Source organism: Elephantulus edwardii, unplaced genomic scaffold (genome assembly GCF_000299155.1).
Source record: "Elephantulus edwardii isolate Elephantulus edwardi_28Jun2011 unplaced genomic scaffold, EleEdw1.0 scaffold00176, whole genome shotgun sequence".
Taxonomy (NCBI): Eukaryota; Metazoa; Chordata; class Mammalia; order Macroscelidea; family Macroscelididae; genus Elephantulus; species Elephantulus edwardii.
In genome coordinates, this window is record NW_006399926.1 from 4,727,264 (window position 1) to 4,753,448 (window position 26,185).

Here is a 26,185-nt window from a genome sequence, read left to right on the forward strand (position 1 = left end):
GACTCTCACCAGTGGCTATGGATGAAGTCACAGGCGATTTTCAGCCAGCGCTGGATCTCTTTACTCTTATAAGTAAATGATTTGTTATAGTTGGAACTGTACTTTATATTTTATGTATAAAAATGTGTCCAAATTAAAATACAGTGTATTAAAACGAAAATATATAGTTGTTTCACATCTACTTAGTTTTAAATGACCATCACACATTGCCAATGTCATTAGTTACTTTTCTATTTTTTTAGTTTGTTTTTACGTATACAATCACATAAGAATATACTCTAAGTTTTCTTCATATACAGTGGCTAATGTACTTTTCCTCACTCTGCTCTCTCTTTCACTTAATTTATCTTTAACAAACAAACAAAAAACCCAAAGCCCTATCTTAAGAGAGTTTACTCATTATTTTAATGGGAAATTTAGGTTGAAAATCTCTTCTTGGTTATTAGAACTTTGGAAAGACTATTTGGGCTATAGTAACATCTGTCCGTTTTGCTCTTTAATTATTTTCATTGCTATTCTATTTCTCTTAAGTTGGCATTGAACATACTTTGAGTTCTAATAAGTTAATGATTCTTATTTCATGAAGTCTATAATGTAATTTCAACTATACCCTTAAATCCCATACATAGTATGTTAGAGAATCCAAGATACTAATGAGTGATAATGGACTTACTAGTTTCTGGAGTTTAGACTTCAGATTTTTTCCCCCATCCTAGACTGAGGTGGTGAATACATGACGGTTACTTGGATAACAAAAGTTTTAATTTCTTCTTCTGCCACCTGTCAAGCTCTGTAAATGAAAGTTATCATTCATATATTTGTTATGTACTTACATTAGTTTGTTATATGTTGGACTGAGAACCAGAAAAGGTCAGCATTTCAAACCACTAGCTACTCTGATAAAAAGATTGAGGGTCTGTTTGTGCTTTATTGACTGTGCAGAGACATTTGACTCTCTGTATATTGTAATAAACTGTGGCTAACTTTGAAAAGAATAGGGATCCCAGAACACTTAATTGTGGTCATGTGAAACTTATACCTAGTAATAGAGGCTCTTCCCTGAACACAGCAAGGGAATACCCCAGGGTTTAAATCAGAAAAGGTGTTCCTTTGGCTGTATCCTTTCTCCATACCTATCTGTATGCTGACCACATAATTTGAGAAGCTGGACTATGAAAAACAGTGTGGTACCAGGATGGAAGGAAGACTAATGACCCTGCATTATTCATACGACAAAATCTTGCTTGCTGAAAAGTGAGGAGGACTTGAACTGCTTGCTGCAGAATATCAAAGACTACACCCTAATATATGGGTTACATTTCCACTTCGAGAAAACAAAAATCCTCACCATTGGGCCATGGGCAACATCATGAGAGGTGGAGAAAAGGCTGAAAGTACCGACAATTTCATGTTACTTCGATCTACAATCAACACACTTGGTACCAGCAGTTAGGAGATCAAGACATGTATTAAAAAAGTTTGCATTCAGACACCTCTCCAAATTACTGAGAAGCAGTAATGTCAGATTGAGGACTGGGGTGCACCTGATTCAGGTCATAGTCTTTTCAAACACTTGATATGTGTCTGAGAGCTGGACAATGAACAAGGATGACAGAAGAGTTGATGCCTTTGAGTTACGGTATTGCAGAAAAGTATGAAATATTTTATAGACTACGAAAAGAAACAGATAATGTCTGTTTGGAGATAGTAAAGCCAGAGTCCTTCTTGGAAGAAAAGATACCAAAGATTTGTCTCACGCGCCTTGGACATGTTGCCAGGACACGCTCTTGGAGAGGGATTTGCTTGAAAAGGTTAAGAGTCCCCACCAGATGCTGTGCTGGAGAAGGAGGGACAGTCTCCTCCTGTATCAGTCAGATCTGATTTGACGGTACACACACAAAATGAAAAAAAAAAAAAAAAAGAAAAGAAAAAGAATGGTTAACATGTTGCTGCAAATGATGGCAAACATTTCTAAGCACGCCTGTCAATTTTAAAAGTGTGTGGGAACGTGTTAAGGGCCACAGCAGAGATCCTTGTTGAGTTGGATTGACATAGTGATTGATGTAATGAGCTCAGGTGTGATGAAGATGGCACAGGATAGGCCAGGGTTCAGATCTGTTGTTCATAGGATTGCTATGAGTCTTGCTTGACTTGATGGTACCTAACAACAGCATCATGAATTGAATTGACTTGGTGGCAGACATTAGGTTTGTGGGTTTTTGGATTTTTTAAATTTTTTTATTGTGCTATCTAAAAGACATATATTTTCTGGAGTACATAAAAATAAAATTTTATAATTGCCTCCCTTAGGATGATTTACCCCGTGGACAGAAAAAAGTAACTGCAGTATAAATATATAATGTGTTTACAAATGAAATAATTTTAATATTAAAGTAGGAACTGTTGTTGTTGTTATGTGCCGTCGAGTCGTTTGCGACTCATAGCGACCCTATGTACCACAGCCCTAAACCCTGCTCTATCCTGTGCCAATCTCATTGCCTCTGACACACCCATCCCGAGTACCCCAGTCACTGAATCAATCCACCTCATAGAGGGTCTTCTCCTCCTGCGCTGTCCCTCTACTCTACCCAGCGTGATGTCCCTCTCTGAAGACCTGTGTCTCCTTACAACATGTCCAAAGTATGTCAGACGAAGCCCCAGAATCCTTGCCTCCAAGGAGCAGCCTGGTTTACTTCTCTCTACGATGAATCTGTTTGTTTTCTTGGCAGTCCATGGTACATTCAATACTCTTCTCCAACACCACAGCTCAAAGGCGTCAATTCTCCTTCTATCCTCCCTAGTCATTGTCCAACTCTCTGATGCATAACAAGTGATTGCAAAAACCATGGCCTGTATCAGGCGGACCTTAGTCTCCAGAGAGACACTGTTGCTCTTCAGTATTTTGGAGAGGTCCCTAACTGCAGACTTTCCCATCGCAATACGTTTTTTGATTTCCTGGCTACTAGTGCCAAGAGTGTTGACCGTGGAGCCGAGCAAACTGAAGGTAGAAACTTTATAAATCATGGATTTTTCATTTATATATGTTTTGTTTTATAACATTATACAAGATGTTTTATGACATTCAATAATAAAACAACCACCTAAGTTGGAATGGACTGGAGAGCATTATGCTAAGTGAACTAAATCCCATAAAGACAAATACTGTATAAAGCCATTATTGTAGAACGTGTGTGAGGATCCAAGGGGTGAGGGTGGGAGCAGTGTGGAGAGGGTTAATCATAGGGCTGCACAATTTGATGGGTGGATGGAACGGTGGGTAAAGGAAATGGGAAAGATCTAGTGTGAAAAACAATGTATACAAACTTTGTAAGTTGTTGTTGTTTTTGTGTGCTGTTGATATACAAACTTTGTAAGTTGTTGTTGTTTTAGTGTGCTGCTGAGTTGCCTGTGACTCATAGCAACCCTATGTACAACAGCCCTAAACCCTGCTCTATCCTGTGCCAATCTCATTGTCTCCAACACAACTACCCCAATTACCCCAGTCACTGACTCAGTCCACCTCATAGAGGGTCGTCTTCTCCTGCACTATCCCTCCACCCTCCCAAGCACGACATCCTTCTCCAAGGACTAGTCTGTCTTTGCTACATGTCCAAAGTATGTCAGATGAAGTTTCAGAATACTTGCCTCCAAGGAGCAGCCTGGTTTAACCCTCCCCTGGATAAAACTGTTCATTTTCTTAGCAGTCGTGGTATATTCAATACCTTTCTCCAACACCACAGCTCAAAGGCATCAATTCTCCTTCTATCCTCCCTAGTCATTGTCCAGCTCTCTGACGCATAGCAAGTGATTGCAAAGACTATGGCCTGTATCAGGTGCACCTTAGTCTCCAGAATGACACCATTGCTCTTCAGTACTTTGGAGAGGTCCCTAACAGCAGACTTTCCCGTCACAATACATCTTTTCCTTTCCTGAGTGTTGACTTGTGGAGCCAGGCAAACTAAAGCTGTTAACAATCTCAATCTCTTCACCATCCATCTTGATGCTGCCAATTGGCCCAGTGGTGAGAATCTTTGTCTTCTTCATATTGATCTCAGTTTGTATTAAAGGCTGCAGTCCTTGACCTCTGCAACAAGCACTTCAGGTCCTCCTCAGTTTCAGCCAGCAGGGTTGTGTCATTTGCATAACGCAGATTGTTGATGAATCTTCCACTAATCCTGATACCTCACTTCCCATACAGCCCAACCTCCCAGATAATCTGTTCTACATATAAGTTGAAAAGGTATGTAGATAGGACACATTCCTGGCGTCCTCTTCTCAGTTTTGAACCGTGTAGTGCTTCCTTGCTCTTTTCTGACAACTGCCTCCTTGCCCAAGTATAGGTTTCACATTAGCATGATCAAGTGTTTTGGGATTCCCGTTCTTCTCAGAGTCAGTCACAGTTTGTTGTGATCCACACAGTCAAAGATGTTTGCGTTATCAATGAAACACAGCTAGACATTCCTCTGGTACTTCCTGCTTTCAGACAAGATCCATCTAACATTAGCTAGAATATCCCTAGTACCATGACCCCTTCTTAAACCTAGCTTACACTTCTGGCAGTTCTCTGTTGATATGGTATTCCAGTTGTTTTTGGGTAATCTTCAGCAGAATCCTGCCTTTTTGTGATATCATTGATACTGTTCAATAATTTCCACAGACTGTTGGATCTCCTTTCTTTGAAATGGGAAAAAATATAGATCTCTTCCAGTCAGTTGGACAAGTGGTTGTCCTCCAGATTTCTTGAAACAACTTGGTGAGCACATCTAGGGCAGCATCTGTTAGCTGAAATACGTCAATTGTTAAACCATCATTCCTGGGGCTTTATTTTTTCCCAGTTCCTTCAAAGCCGCTTTAACTTCTTCCTTCATCACTGTTTTAACTGGCATGGGGCATTTTGAGTCTGACAATCATATGATTTATTACTCCGGAAATGAAAATGTGAAGAAAAATGGGGTTGCTTTCTTAATTAAAAATATTATTTCTAGATGTGTCTTGAAATACAGTATTGTGAACAACAGGATAATATCCATATGCATACAAGGAAGTCCAGTGAATACCACTATCATTCAGATATATGCACCAAGAACCAGAGCCAAAGAAGTGGCAATAGATGATTTCTACCAACTTTTACAGTTAGAGATCCATCAAACATGCAGTCAAGATGCATTAATAATATGCATTCAAGATGCTTTAATAATAATGAGTGACTGGATTGCAAAAGTTGGGAACAAAAAAGAAGGATCAGTAGTTGGGAAACACTTGGTGACAGAAATGAAGCTGGGGATAGAATGATTGAGTTTTGCATAATTAACGACTTAGTGCAAATATGTTTTATAAGAAACATAAATGGTGCTCTCGTGGCCTACTGGCAAGAAGCTGCACTGCAATCCCAGAGGTATGCATTTCGAATCCACCACATGCTCTGCTGAAGAAGGAGAGGCAATTTCCTCCTGTACCAGTCAGATCCAATTTGATGGTACACACAAAATAAGAAATAAAAAAATAAAAATAACAAATGTGGGTTATACACATGGATTTCACCTGATGGTATGCATAACAATCAGATTGATTACATCTATTGAAAGAACTGGAAAAGCTCAGTAGCTGTGAAAACTAGGCCAGGAGCTGATTATGGAACAGACCACCAACTACTCATATACAAGTTCAAGCTGAAGCTAAGGAAAAGTAAATCAAATCCACGGGAACCAAAATAGGACCTTGAGTTTATCCCACATGAATTTCAGAACCATCTTAGGTACAGGTTTTGAGGCCGTGAACACTTTGTTAGTAAGCCAGTTGTTGTTGTTGTTGTTGTTATGTGCCATCGAGTCGCTTGCGACTCATAGCGACCCTACGTACAACAGCCCTACACTCTGTCTTGTGCCAGTCGCACCGTCTCCGATACACCCATCCCGATTACCCCAGTCACTGAATCAATCCACCTCATAGGGGGCCTTCCCCTTCTGCGCTGTTCCTCCACCCTACCAAGTATGATGTCCCTCTCCAAGGACCTGTCCCTCCTTGCAACATGTCCAGAGTATGTTAGATGGAGCCTTAGAATCCTTGCCTCCAAGGAGCAGCCTGGTTTGACCCTTTCCAGGATGAGTCTGTTTGTTTTCCTAGCAGTCGATGGTACCCTCAATACTCTTCTCCAGCACCACAGCTCAAAGGCATCAATTCTCCTTCTATCCTCCTTAGTCATTGTCCAACTCTCTGATGCATAACAAGTGATAGCAAAGACCATGGCCTATATCAGATGCACCTTAGTCTCCAGAGAGACACCATTGCTCTTTAGTACTTTGGAGAGGTCCCTAACAGCAGACTTTCCCATTGCAATACGTCTTCTAATTTCCTGGCTACTGGTGCCGAGAGTGTTGACTGTGGAGCCAAGCAAACTAAAGCTGTGTACAATCTCAATCTCTTCACCATCCATCCTGATGCTGCCAATTGGCCCAGTGGTGAGAATCTTTGTCTTCTTGACATTGAACCTCAATCCATATTGTAGGCTGCAGTCCTTGACCCTCTGCAGCAGGTGCTTCAGGTCCTCCTCAGTTTCAGCAAGCAGGGTTGTATCATCTGCATATCGCAGATTGTTGATAGATCTTCCACCAATCTTGACCCCACATTTCTCCTCATAGAGCCCAGCCTCCCAGATAATCTCTTCGGCATACAGGTTGAAAAGGTATGGAGACAGGACATATCCCTGGCGTATGCCCTTCCCAATTTTGAACCATGCAGTGTTTCCTTGCTTTGTTCTGATGCCAGTATAAAATAAAAAAATTTATTTAAAAAAAAGAATAAAACAAGAACACTGCCATTTTTAAAATCAGAAAAGGTGTTCACAAGGGTTGTGTATTCTCCTGCATACCTATTCAGTCCATATATTGGATAAATTACTTGAGAAGCTTAACTATACAGTGAAGAATGTTTCATCAGGATTGGAGGAAACTCATCAACAAGCTGCATTATGTGGATGACACATCTGTGCTTGCAGAGAGTAGAGAATACTTGAAGGACTTTATGAAGACATTCAAAGACTACATACAACTTTGTATTCTTTGTATGAATTACATCTCAACATCAAGAAAACAAAAATCTTCACCATTAGACCAGTCATCATGATAGATGGAGAAAAAAAATTGACGATGTTAGTGACTTACTTGGATCCACAGTCAACATCTATGGTATCAGCAATCATGAAATCAAAAGACATGTTGGTTGCATTGGGAAAATGTGCTGTCAGTGAACTCTCCAAAATGCTCAAGATCAAGGATATCCATTTAAAGACTAACATGCGCCTGATCCAAGCCATGATTCTTTTCAGTTGCATTCTGTAAATCTGAAAATTGAATAAGGATGACAGAAGAATCTGTTTTTTCAATTGTAGTGCTGACAAAGAGTATGGACTAGCCCATGGACTGCCAGAAAGAACCAGCAAATCTCTCTTGGAGGAAGTGCATCTAAGTTTCTCCTTAGAAGCAAGGATGATGAACCTTCATCTCACATATTTGGGGCAGGAGGAGCCAGTCCTATGAAAAAGACATCATGCTGAGAAATGTAGATGGTTAGTTAAAGAGAGAAAAACTATCACAGAGATGGAGTGACACAATGACTGTAACAGTATGTTTGAGAATGGTGGAGATAGGATGATGCCGGATAGTGCACATTTCCATTCTCGTGTTCATAAGGTTGCTTCGAGTTGTGGTCAACTTGGTACCTGATAATAACAATTACAGTTTCATTGGCTCATTCGTACACATTTTATAACATTCTAACAACATCTGAAACTGTGTGCTAATGCTTATGGAATCCTAAAAAATTCTTATAAAATCTCTCCGTATTCTATTTGTATATATCTAATTTCTGTTGCCTTAATTCTGTCCTTATCCACATCTTGGGTATCTTTTTAATCATTTACATTTATTGACACTTTTATTTATGTGTCAGGCACTGTTGTAAACAATTTATATTAATGGTTTAATTCTCAAAATATTATAGCATAATACAACTATGAGATATCATCTCCCCCCAGTCAGAATAGCAAAATTTAATGGAACAGCAAGCAACAAATGCTGGCGAGGTTGTGGAGAAACTGGAACCCTTATTCACTGTTGGTGAAAGTGTAAAATGGTGCAACCACTATGGAAAATGGTGTGGCGCTTTCTCAAAGTGTTGCAAAAAAAGATAGCATTTGACCCAGCAATTCCACTACTGGAAATATACCCCAAAGAGACCATAAATGACATCCAAGCAGATATATGCACACTCATGTTTATTGCGGCTTTGTTCACAATAGTAAGGAGTTGGAAACAACATAAGTGCCCATCAACAAACGAACGGATAGAGAAGCTATGGTATATTCACACAATGGAATACTACACTGCATTGAAAAACAAGGAACTCATGCAATATTATTCAAAATGGGTGACCCTGGAGGACATTATGCTGATTGAAGTATCTCAGTCACAAAAAGACAAATACTGCATGGTGCCACTGTTGTAAAATAGGACTGACATTGTGGTTGGGCGGACACTGAGAAGTATGCATTCAAGAATATATGCTGCATTTAAACAGATGAGGGAGAAAACTGTTTAAAAGGGATATGTGATTAGGTATTTTTGTCATGATAGGAGTCCAGAGCGAGAACTGCGTAGTGGAGTGAACCTGGGGGGAGGGTTTGTAAAACTGTGAAAGAATTTTTCTTTCAATTTTCCAAGAGGGTTGTGTACTAGGGGGGAGGGTAGGTAGGCGAGAAAAGTGTAACAATGAATGAATGGAAATCTAAAGTCTCTGTAAATTTTTATTGAAATAATAAATTTAAAAAATCAGTCATTAAAAAAAGGGAAAAAATATTACAGCATCAGAATCCATTATTATCCTTTTTTCCCCTTCCCATTTATTTCTCTCCTCCCTCCATCCACTGAACTGTGCAACCCTGTGGTTTTTTTCCCCTTCCCATCCTCACCCCTTGCTCCCACCCTTTTCCCTCTTCAGGTCCCATACATGTTTTACATAGGCTGGTCCTTATGAGACTGAGTTATTTCACTCAACATAATGCTCTCCAGTCTCTACCAGTCTTCTTCTTTCCTTCTTTTATTAGCCTCATTTTATGGATAGAAAAACTAGAGTACAGATAGGTTAAATAATTTGTTGAAAGGTTACATATCTAGTAAGTGCTGAGATTAGGATGCAAAATCAGGAAAGCTGACTTTTGAGATCAAGCTTTTACATTTATCTGTACTTATGTATAGGTATGCACATATATAATTTATTTACATTTTCTTTTAAGAATTGTGTATATATCTTAATTTTGCTTATTAGGAGTTCTGGTAGTCTAGTAAGCAAGGAGTTGAACTGGGTGAAATATGAGCATACATTTCTCATATGATTTATTGTCTCTGAAAACTCACTGGAGGGTCAGCTAGGAGTCGGTTCAGAATTGAGGGCAATAAGTGAATGAATCACTCACTTTTTTGAGAAACAACAGTGAGTGAAACATATCTTTATACATTTTAAGTATTCCTGCAAGTGTGGTTACTGGGCCAAAGGGCATACATATTTAAAATTTTGTTATGTACCATGGACTTAAAATGACTCATCCTTGACCCTCCAGCACGTTTTCAAAGACAGTTTAATCGCAAGGGAGGAGATTGCTCATCTTTCTACCACAGAGCAACTGATGAATTCAAACCAGGTGCCTTTGGGTTGTAAGTGCAACTCCTGACCACTAAGTCATCTTTTTTAAAATTACCCTTAAGGGATTTCCAACAGCCATTTTTAGAACAACTCGAGTTCAGTCTAAATTTGAGAGAATTAGTGTGGTTGAACAGTAATGCGAATTCTGTGTCTTTAAGTGCCTTTTAGTTTTGGTTTATCCCTGAAAGTAAAAAGACAAATTCACTTTGGATTTTGCTTATTTGACTCTAGCCATTTCAAAGTTATTAGGTGTGGTTGAGTCAGAACTGACTCTTAGCTGACCTCCTGCAGGGCAAGGAATCACACGGGAGGAGATTGCCCATCCTTCTTCCATTGTGCAGCTAGTGTATTTGAACCTGCATGCCTTTGGGATTGCAGCCTAACTGCTTACTACTAGCCCACCAGGTTTTCATGTAGCCATTGGAAAGAAGACTAGACATTTGTAAAGAAATTTTTCTTTTTAAATGTCCATCAGATCTCAGTTATTAATCTAAATTTAAAAATTCTGATCATTTGTTTGAAGCCATAATTTTTCAAGATCAAGGAAAAAGTAAAATACAAAGAGCATGTACTGTACTGAGTTTATGAGTACATGGAAACTTGTTACTAGAGAGAGCCGGATAGTTCTGAAATAGCACGCTGGAGCCTGGACATATTAAAGTAGATGAGAACAAATTTAAGACTTAAACGTTTCTGTTCTGTTGAATTTTCCTCCTGTAATTATCAAGTATTTGTCTTCTCATTTTTCTGCTTTTATGTTGAAAATATTATTTTACTAATTTGATTTAAACCTGCTTAATTTAGGAGACACTAGTAGACCTTCCTGGAAGCAGGAGCGGCATCCACTTCTGAAATGGCTTGCCTCCGGAAACTCTATATGTATGAACAGTGTTCAGGCTGTTCATTCATAGGGTCACTATGAGTCATCTACGACTCGGTGGCATCAAAACAACAACAACAGTAGACCTTCAGAGAACCTTGGTGCCCTGGTCCATAGGGACTTTCTTAAAGGACATGCCTCTCTGGTATTTCTAATCCACTGGTGGCTGCTCTGGAGAAAGATGGGCAGTCTTTAGTCTTCTGTTTGATTTACATCCAGAGAAATCCAATAGACGATTATCTTTGAGTTGATTCTGACAAATAATGAATTGAGTTTGAGTAGACCTTCAGCTACTTAGGGTAGGGAGGTTGCCTTGAGGATACTAATCTTTCCCCTGCAGACACGTATACATACATATTTTTCCCTGTGTCTGCTGTTACACATAAAATGAAACAAACTTTAAGAAGTGACAGGAAATTTGACCCATTCTTAAGTTTTTTAAAAAGAACATGTTTGTTATGTGCTATCATTGAGTGGAGTAGGACTCACAGCAACCCTATCAACAGTGGCTCCAAACCTAGTCCTATCCTGAGCCAACCTCACCATCTCTAACACATCACACCCCATTGCTACTGTCACTGTGTCAGTCCATCTCATCCAGGGTGTTACTCCATCTTATGTGGGGTCTTGCTCTTCTGCACTGATCCCCCACTTTTCCACACATGATGTCCTTCTCCAAGGACTGGTCCCTTCTGGCTGCTTGCTCAATGTATGTGAGTTGAAGCCTCAAAACCCTTACCTCCAAAGAGCAAACTGATTTTATCCTCTCCAGGACAGACCTATTTGTTCTTTTGTCAGTCCATGGTATATTCAAGACTCCACCACATGACTCAAAAGCATCAATAATTCTTCCGTCGTTCTTATTCATTGTCCAGCTCTCAGATGCATAATAACCAATTGATAAGAGCCTGACCTGGATAAAGTTCACCCTAGTCTCTAAACTGACATTGCTCTTTAACATTCTGGATTAATCCTCAGTAACAGATTTTCCCAATGCATCTTTTCTTTTGATTTCCATTACTGGTACCAAGAGTGTTGATTGCAGATCCAAGCAAGATGAAATCATTAATAACCTGAATCCTTTCTCCATCTGTCATGGTACTGCCTGTTGGCCTGGTAGTTACCTGCATTTTTTTTTTGGTCCCACAATGATAGGTTTAACTTTCTATTTCCCATCCTCTACTGCCCAGTGTCTTGAATTCTACAAATGTTTCTTCATCAACTACTAGCAGCAGTCAGACATGGGATTTTTTGGAATATTTTTTTAATGACTAAAATAGAAGATTTAAAATTTCAGCTTTTGGAAAACCCACGTGATTTTGCCTGTCTTATACCTCTCATCATACTTGATCTTGGCTTCCTACTTCATCTTGAGTTTAAGAGCAGGGTCTCTCTCTGCCTGGGGCGGGCTGCCCTCAGCCCCCGGCTCAGGGCAAGCTGTCGCGGCCCTCAGGGTGAGCCCCTCAGTCCCCAGATTGTGCCATCTGACCCCTGGGTGGGGAAGGAGAAGAAGACCAAAAAACTAAAGAATGCCTAGGGTATCCAATGTTACCTAGGCCACCTTCTACCCTCTACCCCCCCCCCCAGTAAACCTGAAAGCAACACCCTCAAACCCCTTCTGTTTGTAACTCACAAGTTTGTTCTCTCTAGGTTTGCTCCCTTTCCTATGTTGTTGTTGTTGTTATGTGCCGTCGAGTCGTAACATTAATTCTGAGTTTTACTCCAGAATTGACCCTGAACCCAGTGCCATTGACAAAAAGGAAATACAACTGACAGCTAAGGAAGCAGAGGAGGATGGAGCCTCTGGGTTCAACCAGCCATCCCCACTGGACCCACCTGGGAAAACACTTTGCAGTCCAGAGGGGAGCAAATGACAGGGAAATATCTTCTAACAGAGCAAGAAGGCAAGCAGCTTTAACCCAAGACCACCGGTAAGGTGATAAAGCATCCTCCCTTCCCCCCTTTACATCTACGCTCCTGTTCAGCATGAAGAAGCCAGAGAATCGGCATCCAATTCCCAAATCAATAGGACAGTTGGTTTAATTACCATTGGAAAATGCTTGTCATTCCTCTGTAGCATCTGGTCCCCACTGGACCCTCATCATTTCCTTCACCTGCTCCCCCCACCGACCAAAATGTGAAGTTCTGCAACTGCATCCTGGCCCATCCTTACCCTTCTGCCCCCAATCCTCACCTCCTTGTACCCCCAATATATTTTTCCCAATTAAAAAAAAAATTAAAAAAAAAAAAAAAGAGCAGGGTCTCTGATGACATTGTTGTTGACAACAGTTTTGTCTATGGAGATATCCACAGAGAACTTTGTGAGCAAGAAATGATAGTAGTTATAAACATTCATGAAAGATTTGATCCTTGACTTCTTGGCAGTTTTTTTTCTTTCTCTGGCATCTGTCACTTTTTAGGGACAGCATTCGGTTCCAGTCACCAGAGAATGGCTATAAGGACGATCTGAAGTGCCATCATCAGTGTTCTTGACAATGCCAGCTTTGTGTTCAGAGTAATGTCTGGCCAGGACCAGCACCATCTGTTTCATGAACTTCCCTATTTCGATGGGAACCCACCAGAGCAACCACAGAAAGCAGTATCTATTTTCTTAATGTTGAGATACAATTAATATTGAAGGCTGCAGTTCTTAACCTTTTGCAGCAATCACTTAAGGTCCTCCTGAGTTTTAGCGAGCAAGGTCATGTCATCTGTGTAATACAAGTTGTTGATGAATCTTCCTCCAGACCTCATAACACATTCTTTTTCATAGATTCTAGCCTCCCAAATGATCTGTTCTGCATGTAGTTTGAAAAGGTATGGGGAAAGGATACACTTGATGCACTCCTTTCTTGATTTTGAACCATGCAGGGATTTATTTTCCTTCCTCTGTTCAGACAGTGGCTTCTTAGTGTAGCTATGTTGTTTTTGTTATGTGCAATGGAGTTCCCTGCGACTTAACAGTGACCCTTTGTACATGCTTCAAAATTGGGAAGGGTGTATGCCAGAGATATGTGCTATTTCTATACGTTTTCAATTTATATGCAGAACAGATTTTCTGGGAAGTGGGGATCTATGAGAAGAAAGGTGGCATCAGAGTTGTAGGAAGACTCATCCACAATCTGCCTTACACAGATGATACAACCCTGCCTGCTGAAACTGAGGAACTGAAAGTGCTTGCTGCAGAAGGTCAAGGACTACAGTCTTCAATATGGATTGAAATTCAACATGAAGAAAACAAAGATTCTCACCACTGGGCCATTTGGCAGCATCATGATAGATGGTGAAGAGCTTGAGATTGGTTTGCTTGGCACCACAATCAACACTCAGGAGATGAAAAGATGACTTTCACTGGGAATGTCTGCTGTCAGAGACCTTGCGAAAATACTGAAGAGCTACCAAGTCACTCTGGAGACTAAGGTGCACCTGATATAGGGTGTGGTCTTTGCAATTACTTGCTAAGCATCAGAAAGCCATGATCCATCTGACATCAACATTGATATAGTCAGTGCCACAGCCTTGTCTAAAATTCAGCTTGTATTTCTTGTAATTCTCTATGACTGTTTTAGTCATTTTGGGATGATTTTCAGCAAGATTTTATTTGCATGTTATATTAGTGATATTATTTAATAATTTCCACCTTCTGTAGGATCATCTTTTTTTGGAATGGTGCTGTGATATCAAAAGTTCCTCGTGGTACCAGAGACCTTAACATTCAAAAAAACTGTAGTGTTTACCACTTGGCTTTTTCAGCAGTGTTTAAATAGTCATAACAGAGACCATAAGGCCTGAAAAAGTTTACAGAAAACATTTGCAATTGTGGTTCTAGATTCTCCCCTATACCCATCCTGCTCAAAATTAATGGTAAAGAATTCTGGTAATATAGTCCATATTAAGTTATACTACTTATCAAATCATGCTACTTACCAAATCATTACTTGATAATGCTTATGCAAAACCTATACTTGGACCAGGAGACAGTCGTCAGAACAGGACAGGGAAATACTACATGGTTCAAAATTGGGAAGGATGTATGCCAGGAATGTGTCCTATATCCATACCTTTTCTGCCTATATGCAGAACAGATAGATTATCTGAGAGGCAGGACTCTATGAGAAGAAAGAAATGTGACATCACGATTAGAGGAAAACTCATGAACAGTCTGCATTATACAGATAACACAATCATCCTTGTTGAAACTGAGCAGGACCTGAAGCACTTGCTGCAGATGGTTAAGGACTGCAACCTTCAATATAGATAGAAGCTCAAAATCAAGAAAAAGATTCTTACCACTGGCCCATTTGGCAGCATCATGATAGATGGTGAAGAGATAGAGATTATTAACAGCTTTAGTTTGCTTGACTCCACAATCAACACTCTTTGTACATGCAGCCAGGAAATTTAAAAACGAATTGCATTGGGAAAGCCTGCTGTCAGAGACCTCGCCAAAGCACTGAAGAGCAACAGTGTCAGTCTGGAGATTAAGGTTTTCCTGATCCATGGTCTTTGCAGTTACTTAATATGCATCAGAGAGCTGGACAATGACTAGGGATGATAGAAGGAGAATTGATGCCTTTGAGCTGTGGTGCTGGAGAAGAGTTTTGAATATATCATGGACTGCTAGGAGAACAAAGAGGTTTGACCTTGAGAGGGTAAAACCAGGCTCTCCTTGGAGGCAAGGTTTCTGAGGCTTTGTATGACATACTTTAGACATGTTGCAAGGAGGTACCAGTCCTTGAAGAGGCGTGTCAGGCTTGAGAGGGTGGAGGGAGGGACAGCACAGGAGAGGAAGACACTCCATGAGATGGATTGATTCAGTTACTGGGGTTATGGGAGTAGGTGTGTCAGAGATAATAAGAATGGCACAGGATAGAGCAAGGTTGTTGTACAAAGGGTTGCTATGAGTCTGTGGCACATAACAAGAAGAAAACTTACCAAAAGGTGACAAGACCCTGGCATTTTGACTCTGCTTGTGACTCTGTAGAGGAAAAGTAGGCGTTTTTCTCCAGTTAAGATATGAAATTTCTGAAACGTGATGGAAGATGACCGTTGGTCAGATTTCAATGGCTATGAGTTTGAGTGAGTTTTTGAGATTAATGGTTGTGTAACAACAGGACATGTGAACTATAGTGTAAATACTAATGGAATTTTCTTGGTGTTTGTTTTAGTTTTTGATATATTGTGTGTTTAAGGTGAAATTTGGCACAGCAAACTCAGTTCCTGTTTTAACAGTTTCTATCCAGGTAATATAATGATTGTGGTTACGTTTTCCAAAATGTATTGTCACATTCTTATTGATTCTGATCTGGTTGTACCATTTCCAGTACCTTTTATTATCTCATCTTTGGTTTACTCAGATACTTGAAATGACTGTTTAATAGAGGTAAACCCAGTCAACCAGATAGATTTCTTTGACAGAAATTTCAAAATAGAAGTTTGATTTTGTTAATGAAATCTAATGTCTTTTCCCCACTCTTTAACTTCCTTGTCATTTAAGTTCTCAATTTATCTTTGAAATTTGAAAGTTTTAAAATACCTATCGGATCAGTGTGATTTGAGATTGGCATTCTGGTAGTTTATTTTAAAAATATTTAGTGAGCTAGCAGCAGTTTAGAAGAATGTAATATTTAAATATGTAAGCATACATAGTTTCTGAAGTAAAGATGCTTTTTAATAATTTTTCTTATAATACTAAGATATATTAACCTTAAATACAGTTTTAACTTTTGGAATTTGACTCATACAGTCAACATTCTGAATGCAGATTTATTTCTGTTAAGTCAGAATTGACCCATAACTAATCTTCCAGTGAACTTTGATACTGTAAATTGCAGAGCAGGAGATTGTACATTTTTCTCCTGCAGTGACTGGTCAATTTGAACTGCCAGAGTAATACTACCTTAGGGGTTAACTACACAACTTCTTACTAACTAGACCACCAGAATTCACTTTGACTTATATATAATAGTGGTAGTGTTTTGAATCTATTATAAGCAATTTGCAGGTTACAAATGAAATTCATTCCTAAATGTATCTTTAAATTGAATTTGTAGGAACTTTGAAACAGGTGCATGCAGTTCTTACTTACCCTTACTTTAGTGTGAGAAAGAGAACGTTGGTGATGTAGTCCATAGGGAACTGCACTGCTAACCCAAAGGCTGCACCTGACTGGTGGTTTGGATCCATCCACCTGGTCTTTTGGAAGAAAATGAACAGTCTCCTCTTGTGCAGTTTACTGCCTTCAAAATCCAAGAGAGGATTAGCAGTGATTTGATTCTGACTTGATGGCAATAAGTAAGTGTTGGTGTAAGAAAAGGCTGGGCACTTTTCATTGATTTAAAATCTACACATGCAGCAAGTGAAGGTGATTGGGATGAATTTAATTTACTTCAAAGTGAAGTGACATTTATGTAACATTAAAGGGTAAGTTGAGCTTTACTGTACAAAATAGTTGGTATTTTAAAAAGGCATAAGTAAGTAATATGGTAGCGAGGAAGAAATTTTTTTAACTGGAAATTCCAATTTTAGAGCAGTATGATTTAGTTATTTGTAGAAAAATATTAATTACTTGTCAACAGCTGATTCCCTTAACTTTTCCCTCGCAAGGTACTATATTGTCTGAGATACTTTAACATAAAAAAAATCAGGTAATTCTACTTATAAGTTTTTTGTTCACATTGTTCCAAATTTCATAAAATAATTCAAGTGCTTTTCATCTTTATAAAACATTTTTGAGACTTATTATTTCCATTCTCAAAGTCTTCGTTTACAGTGTTTTTAAAATAAGCTTGAAGTATATTTATTTGTTAAAGATCCCTCAGAAAGAAATCTTTGACATTAACTAAACTGATGCGATTTTCTCCTAGGAAATTTTGAATATGCAAACAAAATATAGGGATATCTGTGAAGATGTCAGAGAGATCCTAGCTGGAAACAGAATACCAGAAGACTATTTATTTGTGTGTTGTTGACTATGCAGAGGCATTTGACTGCGTGGATCACAATAAATTACAGATAGCACTGAAAAGGATGGAAATCTCAGAACACTTAATTATGCTTATGTGAAACTTATATGTAGATAAAGACGCTATTGTTCAAATACAGAGAGGGAACACTGTATGGTTTAAAGTCAGGAAAGTTGTGCATCAGGGTTGTATCCTCTCTCCATACCTATTCAGTTTGTATGCTGAGCAAATCATTCAGGAGCTGGACTCTTTGAAGAAGAATATGACATCAGAATTGGAGGAAGTCTCATGAACAACTTGAGCTGTGTGGATGACAAAGCCTTGCTTGCTGAAAGTGAGAAGGACTTGAAACACTGCAAAAGATCAAAGACTAGCCTTCAATATGGATTGCATCTCAACATCAAGAAAGCAAAAATCCTCACCACTACACCAATAGGCAACAAACATCATGATAGATGGAAAAAAGATTGAAATTGTCAACGGTTTCATCTTACTTAGATCGATTATCAAGACTCTTGATAGCAGCACTCGAGATCAGGAGACCTATTGCATTAAATTAAGTCTGTAGTCAGAGATCTCTAAATTACTGAGGAGCAACAATGTCAGTTTGAGAACTGGGATTCACCTGATTCAGGTAATGTTCTTTTTATTCACTTGCTATACATCTGAGAGCTGGACAGTAAATAAGAATAAAAATTGGTATCTTTGAGTTGTGTTCTTGGAGAAGAGCACTGAATAGATTGCCAAAAAAACAAATAGATGTGTCTTAGAAAAAGTGCATCCAGAGCGCTCTTTGGAGGCAAAGGTGATGAAATTTCATGTCACGTATTTTGGGCATATTGCTAGAAAGGCTGAAGGTTTGAAAGGTCGAGGATTAGACAAAGAGAGAAGACCCTCAGTGAAATGGATTGGCACAGTGACTGTAGCAATGGGCTTAAGTGTGACAAATGATGTGCATACCACAGGACAGGACAGGGTTCAGATCTGTTGATTATGGTGTTGCTATTCATCTCACCTTACTTGACAGCACCTAACAGCAGTAACAGCAGCCACTTTTCTGTAGTTAACTTTTTTTTTGTAGTTAACCTTATTTGACAGCACCTAACAGCAGTAACGGCAGCCACTTTTCTGTAGTTAATATTTCAGCCAGTACCAGGAGTTGCTTTATTTACTCTGAAAATTTTCCTATTTTAGTCTTAAAAGCTCTTCTGTTTTTTTTTTTTTTATTAATGTCAATGAAAATGTACAGAGATTTCTTTCATTGTTTTACAGTCCCTCCCCCAAGGTCCACTCCACTATGCAGCCTTCGCTCTGGACTCCCGTCTTGACAAAAATACCTAATCACATATCCCTTTTAAACAGTTTTCTCCCTCATCTGTTTCCATGCAGTATACATTATTGAACCCATCTTTCTCAGTGTCCCCCCAACCCCTATGTCAGTCCTGTTTTACAACAGTGGCACCATGCAGTATTTGTCTTTTTGTGACTGAGATACTTCACTCAGCATAATGTCCTCCAGGGTCACCCATTTTGAATAATAATGCATGAGTTCCTTGTTTTTCAATGTAGCATAGTATTCCATTGTGTGAATATACCACAGCTTCTCTATCCATTCGTTTGTTGATGGGCACCCAAGTTCTTTCTAATTCTTTGCTATTGTGAACAAAGCCACAATAAACATGGGTTTATTGTGGTTTATTGTGCAAAAAGCTGTTCTGTTTTTTTATAATCCCTCCTAATTTCCTCCTTGTGTCAGATTATTCCTCTTTATCTGTCCTTTTTTTGGAGCGTTGTTATGTGTTATAGAGTCAGAAATGACTAATAGCCAACTCTAGCGGTTTTCAGAGGCTGTACATCACACAGGAGAGATTGCCCATTTTCTCCGTTGGAGCAACTGGTGGATTAGATCACCTGCCTTAAGGTTGGCAGTGCAGCTCCTTAATACTAGGCCGCTAGAGCTACTTTTGGAATAGAGAATCCATTTATTGTTTGAGTGATAATTTTATTTGAGGGTTTAGGAACTGTCTTCTCTTCCCTCTCCTGCTTTTCTAAATTTTAGTAGTTTGTTATTGAGAATATACGCAGTAAAACATTTAGGAGTTTTAATCACTTATACATGTACAGTTTAGTGGCATTGATTACATTCTTTTATTTTTGCAACTGTTTATCCTCATCTTCCTTTTCTGAGTTGTTTTCTTAATATAATAACATTGCTAAGGTTCCTATCTAATCTTCTGATGTGCTTTTATCAATTTGATCTCTTTATAATTATTCTTTCTCATTCACTTTGCCTCATAATTGACCTAGCATTGGGTTTGAGAGGCCGTAAATCACACAGGAGTACAGTTTTACACTTTAGATCTTTTTTTTCTTCTCTTTTTTTTTTCTTACAATTTAGATCTTGAAATGTTCTTTTTGTTGATGAATGTGACACCATTCCTCTTCAATTTGTCATTCCCTGTTTAGTAGATCATATGATTGTTTAATTCAAGAAATCTGTTATCATTCCATTTCAGTGCAGTGATGTTCCTTGTTCTGTTGCCTCTTCTGAATCTGTTATGAATTTCTGGCAGTTACCTGTTTATGCACTGTTCCAACCATTTAAAAAATAATCTTACATGCAATTGCTATTAGTGATAGCATTTGATAATTCCTACACTCTCTTGGATAACCTTATTTTTGGAATGGAAACAAGTATGAATCTCTTCCAGTCAACAGGACTGAAATTTCTTAGCATAGACTAGCAAAAATGTCCAAGGTTGCAACTGTTTGTTGAAACATTTCAGTTGGTAGACCATCAGTTTCTGGGACTTAATTTTTTACCAGTGTCTTTAGTGCATCTTGAATTTCTTCATAACCACTGATTCTTAACTGAAAGTAAAGAATACCATAAAGCTGTTTTACTGATAATAGAAAGGGCTTTCTTTTATGTGAAACATAATAAATTATGGCCAACACTGAAAAGAATGGTAATCTCAAAACACTTAATTGTGCTCATGTGAAATCTGTACAAAGAGCAAGTAGTAATTGTCTCAACAGAACAAGGGAACACTGTATGGTTTAAAATGAAGAAACATGTGAGTCATAGTTATATCTTTTCTCTGTACTTATTCAGTCTGTATGCTGAGCAAATATAATTTGAAAAACTAGACTACATGAAAAAGAATATGGCATTGTGATTGATGGGGAGGGCTCATCAACAATTTGTGTTAATCAGATGACAAAACTTTGCTTGCAGAAAGAAGCCTCACTTTCTGAAGATGACTGAAGACAGCAGCTTTCAATTTTACATCTCAGCATCAAGAAAACAAAACCCCTCACCACTTAAACCAGTAGGCAGTATCATGATATGCGAAAAATTGAAAACTGTCAACAGTTCATTTTACTTGAATCCACTATCAGCACCCATAGTATAAGCAGTCAAGAAATCAAAAGACGCGTTGTATTGGGAAAACGTATTAAAAATATCTTTAAAATTCTAAAAAGAGATGATGTCATTTTAAAGATAAAAGTGTATACCTGATGAAGTCTATGGTATTTTCAATTACATTCAGTGCATCTGAAAGTTGGACAGTGAATAAGAAGATTGACGAAGAATTGATGCCTATGAATTGTGATTTTAAATAATAGTATTGAATATCCCATGAACTGTCTTGGAGCAGATGCCATCAACTCGTTCTTCAGAGGCAAGAATGATGGAACTTTGTTTCACATACTTTAAGCGTGTCATGAGATGTCAGTCCTTGAGAAAAGACCTTATACTAGGAAATTTAGAGAGGAAGATTAGTGGGATGGATTGATGCAGTGACAACAACAATGAACTTGAGCAGGACATCAAGATGGCACAAGAGAAGATAGATTTCCCATCTCTTATTCATGGTATCACTATGAGGCATAGTCGACTCTGTGACACCTTACAGCAACAGTGCCTAGGATGTCAATCTTTATTTGTTGCATTTAATTTTTGTCAACTTCCGGCTTCCTAGATCCAGACTTCCTTTATTCCATACTTTATATATCTAATTACTGAAGGGTGTTTCTCCTCATTTTAGTCTTGTCACATCAACAAATGTATTTCCTTCATTGAGCGAGAGCTAATACCCCAGCTACATCATTATGATAGACTGCTTTGAGAAGACAGCTCTTCCCCTGTCATATTTTAAGTGCCTTCTAGCTGAGTGGCTCATCTTCTGGCACTGTATATGACATTGTTTTTCTACTCGTCATAGAGGTTTTTTTTTTTTTAATGGTGAGAAAAATTTAGAGTTAGCCAGCTGGACTCAGTTTAGATGATCCCAATTTTGTTGGCACCATCCAAAGCATGATAGTTAGGAGCAAGTTAAACATAGGCCTTCTTCTCTCCATCAGGCCTAATCAAAGTGTTGACCTTAGCCACATCAGTGTCACAGAGATTCTTTACAGATTGTTTAATGTGCTTGTTCGCCTTGACATCCACAATGAACACAAGTGTGTTGTTATCTTCTGTTGTCTTCATGGCTGACTCAGTGGTCAGGGGAAATTTGATGATGGCATAGTGGTCAAGCTTGTTTCTCCTGGGGGCGCTCTTCCGGGGGTATTTGGGCTGCCTTCGGAGTCTCAGTGACTTAGGCCGCCCGAAGGTGGGTGATGTGCGGATCTTCTTTTTTATTTTGGCTGTGGATGCCCTTCAGGACTGCCTCCTTGGCCTTTAATGCCTTTGCTTTGGCTTCAGTTTTGGGAGGGGCGAGGGCTTCCTTCTTCACTTTTGGAGCCATCTTTGTAGAAAGGCTCTTCATAGAGTTTTTAAGGGCCCATTAATTCAGATGTGTATATACAGTCATGTTCCTTATATCTGTCTTTGCTGAAATTGTTACTATGAATGAACTTGCTGATATTGGAATACAGATAGTATAGCTTCTAGCATTACAACAACATGTAAGCCACTACAGTATGGCAGACTGATAGATAAGCCATGGATTTATTTTGATGAATGACTTAATGTAATACCCTCTTTTTATTTGCTGTCAAAACAAGTTATTAAATAAAGATACTGCCCATCCCATCATCCTTTATGCAAGGATTACTTTAGTACATTTTGTGTTCTAAGAATTGTTTTGTTCTTGCAAATGGATTTGTATTCCTCCTTTTATTCTCAGTTGCCAGCATCTTATCTACCTTGAATCTAATTGTTAATAAATTGTCAGTATCATTCATTCATGCAACCCCTCCTTTGTGTCGGGATAGGTTTGTGCTCCATATGTAAGAGCAAACTTAGTAAGGTGAATACTTGTAAGCTTTTATCAAGTTGGCCCTGACTAATGACAACTATACACAAAAGAATGAAATGCTGACTGGCCCTGAACTTTTCCAATCATGTTTGGTTGCTGATGGGACCATTGTTACTCAAGGGATTTTCATTGATTCTCAGATCTATCTTCCTAGCCCATCTAAGTCTGGAAACTCTACTAAAATCTGTACAGTATTATAGTAACACCTAAGTGTTACCGACAACTTAAAAAAAAAACAAAACTATGTTCGTTTAAGTCTACTGAATACATTTGATTGAATTTTTATAAGAACGTTTGACAGGATTGTTGGTAGAAATTTTCTTTAAACTGCTTACTGGTGTAAACCTAATTGAATTATTATGTCAAAGTAGAAGAATACTGTATTCCATAGTTCTTAATGGCAGAATGTTTTGTTTTCTTTTTTTTAAATAGTAGAATGTTTTGCAAGTAGATCACCAAGCTTTCCTTCTGAGGCATCTATGAGTGGACCTGAATCTCTTCAACCTTTTGTTTAGAAAATGAACACATCAACCATGAGTACAACCCAGAGACTCCCATTGACTATTGCTGTTGATTTGAAAGTAGAACTCTATTTCAAAGGGTTTTTAAGGCTGTGATTGTTTAGAATAAAATCTCAACTCTTTATCTTCCAAAGAACTTCTGAGTGAATTTAAATGACTTTGTTATTAGTTACATAACTGGTTAGCAAAACCAAGCAAACCCACCATAATTATATTGATTCTCACATAGTTGCTGTTGAGTCAGTTTCAACTCATGGCAGCCTTTTGTGTCCAGAGTGGAACTGTTCCTTAAGGATTTCCAAGACTATAATTTTTCCAGGCAAAGGCTACTATGTCTTTATCCTATGGATAAGCTGGTAAATTTGAAACTCTGACTTTCTGTTTACCAGCCAAACTCTTAACCATCTTCTCACAGATTCAGCTTAGGTGTTAAAATCAAAGCCACATCACTTAGTCTGTTCTAACTCATGGAGATCCTTCATCAGGTTTAAAAAGCTGTAAATCTAAACATAAAGGGACAGACTACTTTGTCTTGAACAGCAGCTAGTGGATTCAGACTTTTAGCTTTTTGTTAATAGCATAACATATGACCCACAACACCACCACCCCACCCCTCCCCCCATGCTCCTTTACCTGTTTCCACTAATTAGTATTCATTGTTTGCTCACAGTTGTGGTACTGAGAGTGAAGTTTATTAGAGCAGTAAGTTGGAGAATGTGGGAAACAAAGAATTCATCACCCAGTGCAAGTCCAGGATTAGTCAGCAGTCCCAAGCCAGGTTAACAGAAAAACACAATTCCTCAGTTAATAAAAGTTCAGTAATACAAGGGGAGCTCTGGTGGCCTAGTGGTAAGGAGCTGCAACTACAATCCCAGAGGCGCATGGTTCAAATCCACCAGATGCTCTGCCGGGGAAGGAGGGACAATCTCCTCCTGTACCAGTCAGATCTGATTTGAGGGTACACTCACACAAAAATAATAAAATTAAAATTAAATAAAAAAAAAGTTCAGTAATACAAATACAAATCACCCAGCAAGATTGCCTCAGATATTCTCCTTCAGTCATCCCAGTAAGCAAAACCTTTAACTGTGTTTATCTCAGAATTCCTTTTATTCTACCTTGTCACAGTCTCTCCATAATCTCTCCACCATGTTATCTCAGGAGTCTCACTCTATAGTGTGGAAAGCACTGCCTGTCTTATATTAGTCCCACAGCTGTTAATGATTTGCAAGACCATGTGCCTGCACTTAAGGTAGCTAGGGACCAGCAGGGGCTTGGGGGCTCATGTCATGGCCAGAAAAGCCAACTTTTAAGGTAACATCACAAGAATACTCATCCAAACAGATCATAAAATTAATTTGTACGTACCACAAAGCTTCCAAGTCTCTCCTTAGAGGCTTGGATTTTGAAGCTTTGACACAGTTTGGGCATGTGGCCAGGGAGAGACCAGTCCTTGGAGGAAGGACATCCTGCTTGGAAGAGTAGAGGGAGAGCGAAGAAGAGGAAGACCCCGGTTGAGACGGATTGATAGAGTATTGGGGGCAATGGGGGTTGATATGTCAGAATTAATGAGACTGGCTCAGGATAGGGAAGGGTTCAGAGCTGCTGTACGTAGGTCACTATACTCACAGGAAATTCAGCGGCACAAAAAACCCAACAAAATACTATTTGGTTTTTTTATTTAAGCCTCTTGTTTAGAGTCAAGACCTCAGTGAGGGCCTTTGTATTTAAAAGTAGATTGTTTTTGAACCCACCAGATGCTCTGCTGGAGAAGGAGGGGCAATCTCCTCCTGTACCAGTCAGATCTGATTTGACGGTACACACACAAAACATAATAAAAAAAAAAGTTGGTTGTTATTATTTTGGAGGAACATTCTTCTAAGTGGTACAGCACTCTTCTTTCTGTCAGTATACTGAGGTAAGCTAGGATTGCTGTGATGCTGAACCTTGTGCCATTGGGGTGTTAAATACCATAACGGTTACCCATGGTGGACAGTGTATGATGGAACTACCAGTTTAAGACAGGTTTGGAAGCAGGAGTGGCATCTACTTCTAAAAAGCATACCTCAGGAGTGGCATCCACTTCCTAAACAGCATGCCTTTGGACACTCTATGAACTCTGATAAATGAAAATAATTATAGAAAGGCGTCAGGCCTTTTGTTCATAGGGTCACTATGAGTGGTGCTTGACTTGAAGGCGGTCAACAACAGAATACCCAAAAAGCTTCACAAATTTATAGTATTTTATAGTTTTTCACAGTTAATTTAATATTGAAAATATAGAGCATATTCTGAAGATACTAATTTTAATAATATTAGAATAGAAAACATATCACTATGGTTATGTCTTTTCCAACTTTATTGACCCTCCTACAGGTTACAACAGCTATAAATCGTTAAAGTAGAAGACTGCCCATCTTTCTTCTGAATGGCTGGTGGATTTAGTGTATTGGTTAGCAGCCTAATAGATTATGCCCTAGTTTATTTTAAAATCTACAGTCATGCAAGAATCATTTTCCTCTTTCCAGATGTGTTCTTTTAGATTGACCTCCATTTTTTTTAGTGTCACATGAGCAGGTAATTGTTAGGTTGTCCTGAAATTCTAATAATTGTGTGCTTCATGAGTATACTAAGATTGTCACAGAAATCTAGGTAACGTGAATTTTGAGCTTGCCTACTCAGGACAATGGACTAGATTCCAGAGTGATTTCCTTAATCTCTTATTATCAGTAGATAAGTGGATCTGGTTCTAGCATGGTCTGTTGAGCATAGGAATTAAAAATTTAGGACATTAAAAAGCATTAAGTTGATATTATTCTGGAGATGAAAAGACAAGGAAAAATGGGGTTGCCTTTA

The 26,185-nt window shown here is 38.7% G+C and overlaps 1 protein-coding gene and 1 pseudogene across 1 annotated transcript in view; one reads left to right on the forward strand and one right to left on the reverse strand.

Moving 5' to 3' along the window:
* GATAD2B (GATA zinc finger domain containing 2B) overlaps nucleotides 1-26,185 on the forward strand; it is a 175,557-nt gene that overhangs the window by 41,674 nt on the left and 107,698 nt on the right. The window lies entirely within an intron of this gene.
* LOC102867212 overlaps nucleotides 11,862-26,185 on the reverse strand; it is a 25,652-nt pseudogene continuing 11,328 nt past the window's right edge.